This window comes from Kogia breviceps, chromosome 17, assembly GCF_026419965.1.
Source record: "Kogia breviceps isolate mKogBre1 chromosome 17, mKogBre1 haplotype 1, whole genome shotgun sequence".
In the NCBI taxonomy this organism is placed as follows: domain Eukaryota; kingdom Metazoa; phylum Chordata; class Mammalia; order Artiodactyla; family Physeteridae; genus Kogia; species Kogia breviceps.
The window spans coordinates 71,536,438-71,550,104 of record NC_081326.1 but is presented as its reverse complement, the minus strand read 5'-3'; the positions used below and the strand labels follow the sequence as shown (position 1 = coordinate 71,550,104).

General features: G+C 45.2%; 1 protein-coding gene across 16 annotated transcripts in view; it reads right to left on the bottom strand.

Annotated features, from left to right (window-relative positions):
- Window positions 1-13,667, bottom strand: part of KHDRBS3 (KH RNA binding domain containing, signal transduction associated 3) — a 659,142-nt gene that overhangs the window by 127,772 nt on the left and 517,703 nt on the right. The window lies entirely within an intron of this gene.

The window sequence follows — 13,667 nt, the reverse complement described above, 5'->3', positions numbered from 1 at the left end:
TAACGACAAGTATTTAAGTTCCTGCTACATGCATCACCCTATAATGTTTCCCACAAACCACATAAAACAGGGCTAAAACAAACAAACAAAAAAACGACGTATTTCTTTCTACCAAATCACTTCAGTGATGGCTGTATTTTACAAACTGTATCAATAAATGAAGTTAATTCCCAGAATTCCTTAGTTGCCATCCTGACAATTTCAGCACACAATCAATATCAACCACGAACAGTGCTGGAATTAGACTGTTGGTGAGGAAAAACGACACCAAGTGTCCTGTAATGTGCACTAAACTGGTCGCCATGGAGTGTCTGGGTTCTTCTACCTGGTGAGCACTTAAGTCTCGGTCAATCAACCACTGAGTGCACTGGCCTAGATGAGTGCTACGTCTTCAGCGGCTGACCAAAGCTTTGTGACAAAATCCACCTATCTATTTAGCCTAGATGCGGAGGGTTCTTTATTCAGCATGCAGAGTAACAGTGAATTAATTAAGGGTACTACAGGCTCTGAGGATAGACTGCCATGGTTGTAAAAGCTGGCTTTTCCATTTTGCTGCTGAGTGACCCCGGGCTCAGGGTCACTAGACCTTGGTTTCCTCATCTGTTAAGTGGGAATGATGAACGCCAATAGGACCTCTCCTTGCAGGGTATTTTGAGGATTAAATGGGTCAACATAAACAAATCATTTAGAACAATGCTTAGCACATTAATAGAGAATAAATACATACAACTGAATGAAATAATTATTGATAGGAATTTCACACAACTTCTAAAAGCCTTACAATAATTATGAATTCTCCTTGCTTCCAAATAGAAAGTCAGCCCTATTTACCACAAGAGAAACTGTTCTCTTTGGCAGGATTCTTGATCACAAACTCATGTAGTTGCTGCTGTGGTATCAGCCACCTTCCATGAGCCATGCCACTGCTGTGCTGCTGCTGTTTTTAAGAGAAAATCGTTCCTCATGTCTCTAACTATGGTAATTAAAGCAATTTTCCTGAAATATGTACTTTTAAAAAATCAAAATGGTATTTTTTCCTTTGCCCACTTTCAATTGTATTGGTCTTCAGCAAAAACTAGATTACCTATTTTTAACCTTTACATGTCATCTTTGTTTTGCTTTTTAAAATTTAATTTAAAGTAAATCACTTAAAAAATATAGAAGTGAGTTCTACAGAGTTTAAAATATCAAATAATACTACAAGGTGGTGGTGGGGAATCAATGTCTCAACCCATCCTCCCTCATTCTTGTTCCCTGTTTTCTCTGCTTTATCTTTCTGGAAACCCTACTATCGGACATTGGGCCTCCTGAGTTGGATCTCTAAGTTTCTCTGATTTTTCCTCCCTCCTTCACCTCTCTCTGTCTTACTTTCTGGGAGATTTAATTACGCTTCCTACATATCTGAGGATTCTCTCATTTCTGCTATCACATGTTTCACTATTAACATCATTTTCTTATATCTGTCCCTTCCTTATGGCACTTTGGAGACATTTCACAGAGGTGATACAAATTTTTATCCTCCTGAGGCGCCAATGGAGGTAGCTGTCCCCTCCCCGACGCCCCCCACCCCACCCCGACGCTGTGGAGCTCACAGAGCCTGCTGCTTCCCACAGATTCCCCTTGTTACCCTCCACGTTCTGAGAATCTGTTTCTTGCTACACTATGGCCTTTCCTCACATGACTGGTAATCCTCTGCTATTTGTTTCTAAAAATTTTTAATTGAGGCTCAAACAGGCTAACTGGATGTTCTGCTTTCATACATGCAATCTGACAACTGGACATAACAATTCACTGCAACACAGCAGCCCAGTTTTTTCACCCAAAGCTACTCAAATATCAATATCTGTATTTCTTTTTCCTTGTGCTAGGCATTTCCCTGAATAGGAATCTCCCAACTTCCTAGGAGGAGGTATATAAGCCTGGCTGCCAGAATACAAAGAATCCCATTATGATGCACACACCTCTATTTAAAGGAAATAATTCCCACATTTTCAGTGTGGCATCTCACTGCAGCCCTCAGCTGTATCCATCTGGGTCTTAGAACCTAAAGCTTCTCTTATTCAAACTCTTCAGGAAATCTCTCGTCTGTTGCTAGATTAAGAAGGGCAGATGCCTGGTTTTCTCAGCTGGGGAGAGGATCCAGGTGTCTAACTACTTCCATGCACACTTTCCACCAAGTTCCCTCTTGTCAGTTCCACCCCATAAATTCACATGCAGCTAACTGGTATCTACAATTCCCGAGTCTTCTCCAGGTCTTCCCACACTAATAGGCATGTTTCTGGTTGGTTTTCTCTTGCCCTGCAAGCTCAGGATTCTGCTTTCTCTGGTCTAAGTCATTACCATCTATCCATGTACTTTGCAGCTACCAAAATTTTTTTTCTTTTAAAAAAAATCTTTATTGCAGTATAATTGCTTTACAATGGTGTGTTAGTTGCTGCTCTATAACAAAGTGAATCAGCTATACATATACATATAACCCCATATCCCCTCCCTCTTGCGTCACCCTCCCACCCTCCCTACCCCACCCCTCTAGGTGGTCACAAAGCACTGAGCTGATCTCCCTGTGCTATGCGGCTGCTTCCCACTAGCTCTCTATTTTACATTTGGTAGTGTCTATATGTCCCTGCCACTCTCTCACTTCGTCCCAGCTTACCCTTCCCCCTCCCCGTGTCCTCAAGGCCATTCTCTATGTCTGCATCTTTATTCCTGTCCTGCCCCTAGGTTCTTCAGTTTGTTTGTTTTTTAGATTCCATGCATATGCATATGTGTTAGCATACAGTATTTGTTTTTCTCTTTCTGACTTACTTCACTCTGTATGACAGACTCTAGGTCCATCCACCTCACTACAAATAACTCAATTTCGTTTCTTTTTATGGCTGAGGAATATTCCATTGTATGTATGTGCCACATCTTCTTTATCCATTCATCTGTCGATGGACACTTAGGTGGCTTCCATGTCCTGGCTGTTGTAAATACAGTGCAGCACCAAATTTTACTAACATCGCTTGTCCATTGTTGTCTCACACTCCCTTTCTTATCTTCATAGATCAGTGCCTTTTAAATTCATTTATATTCATTTTAGCGGGTTTCAAGAATAGCATAAAAATTAATTTGTATTCAAACAACCATATTTATATCACGTCTGGAACAGTTAAATATCTTCCAATTAATAAAAATTAAGAGACCTTAGAAAACATCCAGTCCAAACATATAATTTCATACTGAGGAAACTGAAGTCCACAGAATGATATGATTTACTCAGTTACTTGATAAAACATAAAACCACGAGATTCCATATAAGAAGGAAGAGCATTTTATCTGCAGTTTTCTTTCTCCATTTAACTTCTATTAGTCTTTTGCTCACAAAAAGTATATAAACGCGCATTGTGACCATCGGACCATTTTGACCAACGCGCATCTTGACTATCTCTTCTTTGTCACCACACGCTGCGTTTTAGTTGCATCGCCCGCCTGGTCAAGTTACCCTCGCGAGTCGCAGACGCCTCATCCACAACACAGGGGTCAACTGCTTACTGCGGCGGGTGCCTGATGTACGAATTAACACGAAAATGCACAAAAATCACCTAGCAGAGCAGCCGGCAGACTGTGCACTCTCTGTGCCGACAAATCAGTAAGTAATGAATGGATGAATGTAACTATCGTGAACATACACAAATTGGGGTGAACAATGCCCACCTTGTATGTGTACAAGGCTGCCGAGAAGCCCCCACCTGGAACAACACGGCCGCACCCAGGCCACCCAGGTGGGTCGAGGGGTTGAGCTCTGTCTGGGAGTCGGGGTGTGAGGTAGGACCAGGCATGCGGATGCTGACCGTCTGCACAGCTGAGCCGCACGACGGTGATGGGCTTGGTTGCCTGACGGGGGCCTCCACGCAGGCTGCGTCGCCTCCCTGGCAGCCGTTTGGAAACAGCCAGAGCAGCTGGTGACAGTGACTGCGGGCCACCACTGACTGCATCCGTGGTCAAAGGCCCAGCGGTCACACATCAGCATGGATGGGGCCGCCCTGCACAGCGAGGAAGGGGCCTGTGTAAAACGTCAGTGGTGCCTGTTCAGAAGCCCTGCTGGCTGCAAGGAGGAGCCACACACTTGTTTACTCTGCTTCTTCGGCTCAAAGCCCTTGCTGCTGTCTCCCTCAGATCACAAGTTCAATTCCTCCAGGGGTTCTAGAAGATACCCCCCCCACGCACCCCTGAAGCCCACCACGGCCTGTACCTGCGCCAGGGCCTACGGGCTGAGTACGTTTCAGACTTTAAATGAGCAGCTGAGCAGCACAGCCCTCCGATCTGCCGAGTTCTGCGACCCAGCGAGGGTCCGGTCCACCTGCTCCCGACCTCTGAGGCGTGTCGAGGGCTCCCTCTCGCCCGCAGTGTCCTCAGCTCCACCCAGTGTACCGCGGCTGTGCTCCACAGGGGTCGTTACGCTGAAGGGGCATCACGGAGAGGAAGAGGTGGCACATACAGCGCTGAGGGCTGGGACCTGCTGAGTGTCACCTGAGCCCACGCGCCCTCTGCATTCCTGAAAACGGCTCACTGCACAGAACTACTCTTCCCCAGATGCGGGCGACCCCCTTGCTTCTCTAGGCCGGGCACAGACCCTCCTTCTTTGCGCCATGAAAGATCAGCTGCTCTTTTTGTCTCCACTGATCAGTCAGAGAATGTCCCTTACCCTGACGTGATCAAACTTCAGTTAAGCTTCTGTCCTTTCCTCACACAGGCAACCTGGGCCGGCACAGGCCTCTGCGACAGGCCCTCTGCTCCCAGGGACCAGCCTTGGGCGGGACTCTCCGGCACCTGTCCCTTCCTGCCCCCGTCCACCCTCTCTCTGTGGTCAGACCTCTGAGACACCGACAGGCCTCAGGCTCAGAGCTCTCCCTGTCACAAGAGCAGCCCCTTTCCCTGGTCTTCCAGAAACCCTTCCAATTAGAAAGTCTGTCCTTCCTTAAGTCAGGATTTGTTTTCTATTTGATGAGTGTATTGGCAAGACAGACAGTAAGAACCTAATACATTTTAGCCTTCATTTTTACTAAGGATTTCATTTGTGCGCAGATTTGAATAGAAGGTAAAAGTGTTATCTCCAAGACCAATGATTTTTCTCCAGATGCCAATTATTATATGACAAATATACTATCGTATTACAAATGTTACAACTGTAAATAGGAAAGTTTTCAAATGATTATGAAGATGGTAAACCAACATACAGTATATTTGAGTTTTACCACATAACGGATAAGATCCAATAAGTATGTTCTTCCCCAGTAAAGATCAAGGAAGAACTAGCTTTAATTGATCTAAACAACATGTGTGACATGACACTGTTCCATGGGGACAATTACAGTTAAGCTGTCATTTCATAAACAACTAAGCTTCAATCAAGGACATGTCACTGTCGTTTCCCTTGGGCTTCCCTGGTGGCCCAGTGGTTAAGATCTGCCTGCCAATGCAGGAGACACAGGTTCCAGCCCTGGTCCAGGGGATCCCACATGCCGCGGAGCAACTAAGCCCATCTGCCACGACTACGGAAGCCCGCGCGCCTAGAGCCCGTGCTCCACAACGACAGAAGCCACTGCAATGAGAAGCCCGTGCACCGCAACGAAGAGTAGCCCCTGCTCACCGCAACTAGAGAAAGCCCGTGTGCAGCAACGAAGGCCCAACGCAGCCAAAAATAAAATAAATTTAAAAACAGAAAACAAAAAACTGGTTTCTTCTTTAAAAAAAAAAAAGTTTCCCTCAATTGGGTGCTCACCAAAAAGTTGATTAGTCTAACAAAGGGATGCTTTCTCGACCTCTAACTCAACACTAGAACTGAACTTGTAATCTCTGCCAATGTAGCAGCAGCAAATACGTTATTCTTCCCAGCAAATGGCACTACCGTCCATGCAGCAACTCAAGCCAGAAACCTGACATTCATTCCATGAGGGCAGGGACGAGGCCTTTTGCAGTCACTGATCCAACACCCGATCGGCGAGGGCATTCAGTCAATGTCCAGTGAACCAATGAATTACATCGTAACAATGTTACCTCCGAAATCTCTCTTAAACCTGCCTGTTTTCCTGTAGCCTCACCACAACCACTAGTCCCGCCATCACCGTCCCTTCACCTTGCCCACTGCGGAATTCCGTCTCTGTATCCACTTCTATCTCCCTGGATCACAGAGAGCTCTTGACCCAAAGGAGACCTTGTTGTATCTCTGCTTCAGACAGGATTGCCCGACTCCCCTCCGAGGAGGTCCTCACGCCCCGGAGCCGCCACACGCGGCCCTCGGCAGCGCAGTCCTGCTCGCCTCCCCGGCCTCAGCACTCTCCTGCTTCTGACTTGAGCCATTTTGGACTCATTTCAGCTTCTCAAAATGCCCGTGTTCCAAGAACCACCCATTTCAGCTCAGATGCAGAGCTTGTAAAGAACGTCACTCTCACCCTTAAAACAGGAAGAAAACGGAACAGAATACAAACCAATGCTGAAGTGCCGAGGCAAACACTAACCACACAGCTGGAGAGAGTACAGACACCTGCGGGGAGAGGTAAGACTCAAGCATCTGCTTCTCTGGACGGGGGACGAGCATGAGAGCAGAGAAGACCAAAAGCCCAGAATTAAGAGAGTTGAAAGCTTCTCAAAGGTTCTTCCTGCAGGAACTCAGCCCCCCACCCCCCCACCCCCAAGTGCTCACAGGGAAGATCAGAGAAGAATCCTGAGACCGCCTGCCCTGGCTAGTGGGCGAGAGGAAAACAGCCTCTACTGAAATCTGCTCCGAGCCATATCCCCTATCTCCCCTCCTAAACAAAAGCCTTAATCTGCAGGAGGAAGGGCAACAAAAGCCACTTTGCTTTGTTTCTTAAAATACTGGCAACATCAACAAAACACGTACTGAGATCAGCGTCCAGCCGTCAGGAAGTGTTACTCTTGCTACGGCACTGGCGAAGTGCAGACATGTTCTAGATGCTGGGTGGAGAACCGAAGCGAGCCATGGCCTCATCCTTACTGAGCCCCATCTGCTCACAGAAGAGCCGGATGACAAGAGAAACAGAAGCGTAGACACGACGTCTGCTAATCACTGCTAAGCGTCTACTGAGGTGGGCACAGGGCAGCTGCAGAGAGCGCGGGTAACCGTGGACGGCTGGGCGACGTCAGGCAGGCTGGCCTGTAGTGGTCAGCTCAGCGGCGTCCTGTGCAAGGACCTGGAAACAGAGACTTTCCTGCACTGTGAAGAGCAAGTGCCAAAGCCCTCAGGCACTACGGACCGTCCCTGAAATGAGAAGACGGCCACCCTGGTGGAGAAGAGCACCTAGGGTGCGGAAGTAAGAGGCAGAGTCATCCATCCGGGCCACGAGCCTGGACTTAATTTGGAGGCTAAGAGGGTTTTCAGCTTTTCTTTGTAAAGAACAAACGCAACACAGCCGGCCCTTTCCTGGGCTCAGCAGAGTCTGACGGGCCTGGGGCTGCTCCTCCAGACACCTCCTCGACACTCTCAGCAACCCCCACCCCCCACTCCCTCTCCTCCTGCCTTCTCTTCTCCCACTTAGCAAACTATGGTTTAAAACATTTCCTTTCAGGTTGTACTCCTTGGAAGAGGAAATGTGTTCTACTCAACTGTGAAATCGTCTCCACATCTTAACCCCAGTCTTCAGTCTTAATTCACATAGTAATTCTCAAAAAAAGAAAACCTGTACTGGATCAACAAAAGCAAAAGAACAGGTTAATAAATTCTGGGTCCAGGAACCTAGTCTTCTGCCTATCGTTGCTTTACCTTAAAAAGTCCACGGCTGTATCAGCAGTAACATAAAATCAAAACACTCTTTGGCACAAAAGGAAAGGCACTGCAAAACATAAAGTCCTCTCAATGGTAGAGTCCTTCCTGCTCACTATGGCAAAAATGCTCAAAAGCGCTACGGTATCTTTCCTGACTGTAACATGAACTACTTAACGCTCCTTTTACATCAGTTATTTTTCTTAAACGCACTTCACTATTTCATCGGCAGAAGAGTCTGGGATAAATCTCGTATGTGCTACAAGCAGCTTCCTTTGGTCCATTACAGTCCCTTCTCCCCGACATCATCCTCCCAGCTGACCCTAAAACCCCAGTCCAGCCGACATCCACACAGCCGCACCTGCCTTGGTAATTGGAAAATGAGGGACTAGGTTATGCTTTAATGACATCTTGGGCATCTACTGTTGCACAAAAAACTAACCCAAAATGTAATGGCCTTGAACAACGACTGTTTTATTTATTTGCTCACAACTCAGCAATCTGAGCCCTGGGGGGAGTTCTAGGTGGGAACAGCCAGACCAACTGCAGCTGGAGGGCCCACTTCCAAGACGGCTGTTTCCCATGTCTCTTAAGTTGGTGGTGGCCGTCAGAAGGGGACCGCAGTTCTTCTTGGCTTGATTCCCCTCCACCTGGGCATCGCAAGCTTCCACCTCCCATGGTGGCCTCGGGGTGACAGGACCTTTGCATGGTATGTCTTCCGAGGTCAGAAAAGCAGAAGCTGCCAGGCATCCTTAAAGCTCCAGCCTGGAAGTTCACATCTTGTCAGTTACAGGGAGCTGCAGGGTCAAGACAGACTCAGGGGAAGGGCACGCACGACACAGGGCATGGACGCAGGGAGGGTCCACTGGGGGGCGCACTGCCACAGACGAAAAACGACAGAGCAGTCACTTATCAACAAGTTTAAGAGCCTCAAACATCACGGTCTTTTCTAGGCCTAGCAACCACCTGCCTGCCTTCCCTTCCGTAAGAGGGGATGGAGGTGGCACTCTCTGAGGGCAGAGACCCTGACTCACCCCCCTGTGTGCCTCAGCCACAGACGAGAGCAGCACTAGCTCCCGACAGGCAAGCAGCAGTTCATGCGCTGAAAGTGAATGATGAGTGAGTGCCAACCAAAGTTAACACCCAAAACGTTCCCATCACTACCCAAGATTTAACTGAAACGAACCCTAAAATACACCACACAGGCACAGATGGAAGGAGGCATATTTTGGGTATATGGTCCTAACTGTCCAACATCTTGTACTTGAGCGTCGTATAAAATCTACGTGGTTATTAAAAATGATTAAAAAGGCATCTGACAAAGACGAAAATAAGGAGGTACTGTAATAGATAAACAATGTAATTCATTTCTATAGAGGCAGGTCTGAAGTAGGATGTGAGAAAGGAGAGGATATAAAGAAATAAAAAAACCTTTGTTTGGATACAGTATATGTCTCAAGTTTAATGAAGAGCTGTCCATGGTGACTAAGTGCTCCCCACAGACTATCACGTCCAAGGTTCCAGATCTTGAGTTAGGCAGCCAAGAAGGATCCCTGGCCCCTGCACTACAGTTTATATGCACATAAAATGGATGTGAGTGTGTGTGCATATATATGTATGTATACACTTATTTATTTTAAAATTCTACACCTGATCTACCATTGGGTAATAATATTTTGGTCAAGAGATTCATCAGTAACGATACTGGATGTAGAGAAACAGTCCCAATTTGAAAAGACTGTTCTTATTACACCCGTCCGGACGGGAGCTGCTCTTCCCCATCCTGGTGCTGAGCCTGCGCTGGGCACGGGGACGGAGCGGCTCGGCCGTTTCCTGCTCATTTCGACTCTGCATCTACAGGGGCCCTGAAGTCACAGTCTCTTTTGCAACCATCTTTGCCCACTGAAAAAGGTAAGTTAACTAAAACTAGTAGATGCAATCCAAGAATCCATACCCAGACACATACACAGCTATCTGCCCCAATTACTGAAAGCAAGTCAGTGATTAAAACTTGGTGGGAGCTTCTGCCTCGGAGAATCCCCTGTTCTACTCCAGCATCCTGTCTCACTGTGCACACAACTGTCCCGCTCTCACATGTGCCAGGTGATAGTACTAGCGTTAACCTGTGTAATAAATATCAGTAAAGCTTAATCTCTTGATTAAGCTCTGGATTAAGCTCATGGGCTCTGGAGCCAGATTTCTGGGGTTCAAATGCCTGTTACTGTGTAATAACATTTAGCAAGTTACTTAACGTCTCTGTTTTTTAGTTTTTCATAAGCGAACAGGAGAGAATCATTCCTTCCTCCTAAAACTGTAAAGATTAACACGTGAAAAGTTAATACATGTAAGGTCCTTAGAACAGTGCCTGAGATGCAGAAACCATACGCTACATACATACATTAAAACAGAAGTTCTAGCATGTTCTTCTAGCACCCAAATGCAAGGTTGGACATAACATCCCTCTTTGGAAAACGTCACCCCATATTCTCTTTCTAGACCTTACTGGAGAGAAAGAATTAAACTGTCAGGAAACACATTTGGTTCATCATCTCCACATTCACCTAATTCCGAATGAAAAGAAAATAAACGAGGTTTGTCTTACCTGTCTTCTTCTCTTGAAAGGAAAAGACCAGATCACTACTTTCACTAGCTGTAGGAGCCATTTTACGTTCTGATAATTTAACCACTAACACAATGATTAATTAAATAAATCCACCTTTTAGTTGGTATTCAGAATACTGATCTCATTTGAATTAAACCAATGTCATAAACGCAAAACTCCAAACAGTAGTAAACCTAACAACAGACTTGGGACCGCGGCATTCACATGAAATGGAGCAGCCTCTTCGGTAACAGAACACTTGTTTCTTAGGATAGTTAGTAATTGAGTCAAGCTTTGCATTACTGACAATAATTTTCACGATTCTGATAATCACCTCTAACAATAACAATCACTTTTACATGGGAACTTGAATTTCTAGGGAATAAGAGTCATTCCAACTTGTGATTAAATCAATCATCCCTAAATGTTGAGGACTCAAAAAAAAAAAAAAGGTAAGATCTTTTATAATGCAGACTATTTCCTACTATATATTCTCCTTGTTTATCTGTATCCGGCTCCCGAGGCCATGGAAGACTCTATCGCGCAGGTCCAGCCCTGAAGGCTTTTTCCACGCTAGTCGTCACCATTCCTAGACTGCTACCAACTACCATTCCCCATAATTAAATCGTTCTGGCCCAAGAGTCACTCTGCCTTTCCCCCTGATCTCTGCTTGTCAACATCCTGAATTTACTCTTAAGGATGACATTTAATTCCACCTGTAATTCTTTCTCCAGAAATAACTCACCCGCACTCTCTTAAAATCCTGCAGTGGCCATCTACCTCTCTTATGTTAGTTCAGTCTTTACCCTGTATTATTTAGTAAAATTTACTGTTTCTCCTGTTAGACTGTAAATCCCTGGAGGAGCAATTAGGACCCACATTTTATTCATTATCCTTCCTGCATAATGATTTCTCAATACATACTTGTGAAACTAAAGTTTACTTTGCCCCAAACCAAATGGCATTAGTCAACAGCTTTTATTGATTTTCTTTGTTGCAGAAATTATTGCAACATATTAGAGCTATATAAATACTATTATTTAAATTTATTAATTTGCCAACCACAAATCACTAAGCATTATTGGTAGTGGTTGAGATTATTTGGTATTGCTCCACTGATTGTAATTTTAACACAGTATCTACTTTTAAATGGTAAACAACCCTACTTATTTAGACATCAGCAACCCTGAAAATCAATCAAGTAAAGTACACAAGTAACTTCTTCAGGAGATATGACATGGGCAAAATCACACACACAGGGACACACCATCTGAAATCCTCTACTTTATGTACTTTTAAATCTCTATATGCGCTCGAAGCTGCGCTATGTTCTTTGGGCAGGGGTGAGGGACTGGGTGGACGGCAAAACAAATAAAACAAGCAATGCAGCCCATATGTACTTAAGTTTGAAACTGTTAACCCAGAAAATCCCAGACTGCAATAGTCTGGCTTCCAGTGTGGAGAAAGGGATGGAGGATTCGAAACTGGCTAAGAGGCTATTATAGAAGACGGGGTGATGGATGATAGTGATCTAAAGTAAGGAGTGGCAGTGGAAAGCAGAGATAGAAGTAGATGTGAATTGCTTCAGAAGTATAAGTAATAAAATGTGTATGGCATTGTACTTCAAGAATGGAGGGGGAGAGGTAAATAAAGGAGAAATTAGTAGACAAAAACGATTAGTAGTAGACTAGTTTTTGGCATGGGCTCTTAGATACAGGGGTTGTCTGTCACTCACTAAAATAGGAGCACAGGGAAAGGTCCAGGTTTGCCAAGAAGAGGTATGAAGTTCACTTATGGACACATCAAATATAAGAAGTCTGCAGGATATCCAAGTGGAGGTGGTGTAGTAGGTGTTTAGCCTGATGAGATGGAGGGGTGGAGGGGGAGAGAGGAAGGGAGGGAGGGAGGGAAGGGGGGAGGGAGGGAGGGAGAGGGGGGAAAGAAGGAGAGAAAAGAGAAAAAGAGAGAAAAGAGAAAGGGAGGGAGGGAGGGAGGGAAGGGGCGAGAGAGAGAGAGAGAGAGAGAGAAAGAAAGCAAGGAAGGGAGAGAGAAAGAGAGAAAGGAAGGGAGGGAGGGAAAGAAAGAAAGAGAGAGAGAAAGGAAGGAAGGGAGGGAGGGAGGGAAAGAAAAAGAAAGAAAGAGAGAGAGAGAAAGAAAATGAGAGAGAAAGGAAGGAAGGGAGGGAGGGAGGTAAAGGATGATGTGACACAACTGGTGTCAGAAAGCAAGTAAATGGCAGAGCTAGTAGGCATAACAAGAGGGGCTGACTTCTAAACCTGACTGCTTTCCCCTCTGTAACTGTCTCAGTATCAAGGTATATACTAAGTGCCTTCTGTTTCAGGTAATTGTGTGTCAATTACTTGTTTTGATAAAAGTTCATAGTTTGGGCCATTTAATGAATTTCTGCCGTTTTACTCCACTGCTGGGTCGGGGGTGGGGTGGGGTTGGGGGGGCGTGGAGGTGAGGTGGGTGGAATCCTAGAAGAGAGAGGTTAAGCTTTGTTCACATTTCCTGTGTCCAGCAGTACAGCTGTGCAATTTTCAGGTGATCCAACTGGGAGGTCTTCATGGGGCCCAGAGCCAAAATAAGCAGTCCAGTAATACTTAACACATCTAAGCCAGTAATATATTGCTAAGCACTAAAGTTGTTTTAGCTTTTGGCTCCGCAATACACTTAAGAGATCGATCCTCCATCACCTCTCAAAAATAAGCAGTGATGTAATAAAAGATTTACACAGAATGATATTCATCACAGACTTCAATTTCTTAATGTACTGTATTGTGACCAAAGTACATATAATGGTAGTATTTCTACTCTTTTAAATGTAATAAGATTTGGGGGGACCTGTATATAACCAAATTTTGTAAGTACTCATTTGACTCAATAAAATAGTGATAGTAATAACAATAACCCCCCCCCAAAAAAAGTGAGTAAATTCTTTCACAAGCCCCTTAATATATGCATTGCTGTTTCTGAAGTCCACTTAACTTTAAGTTCAAGGGCTGCTTTCTGGGTCAATAATCAAGCATTTTAAAAGAGAAGAAGGGAAAAGTCACAGCATAAGATTTGAAATTCCTTCACAATGTTTTTCAAAAGCTATCATATTCACAAATATCAACTTAACTTTCTAATTCTCATGACATAGGGGCATGTATCACAAGATCTCAAGGGCCCAGAGAAGACCTCTGAGAAAAGAACAGAAGTAGCCTCCAAGAGACTCATCTCTACTTACAGCTGCACTTTCCTCCCACTCCCACTGTAAGACACGGGTTGTTAAGGTGGGAGAGGGCTGGCCTGGGAGGG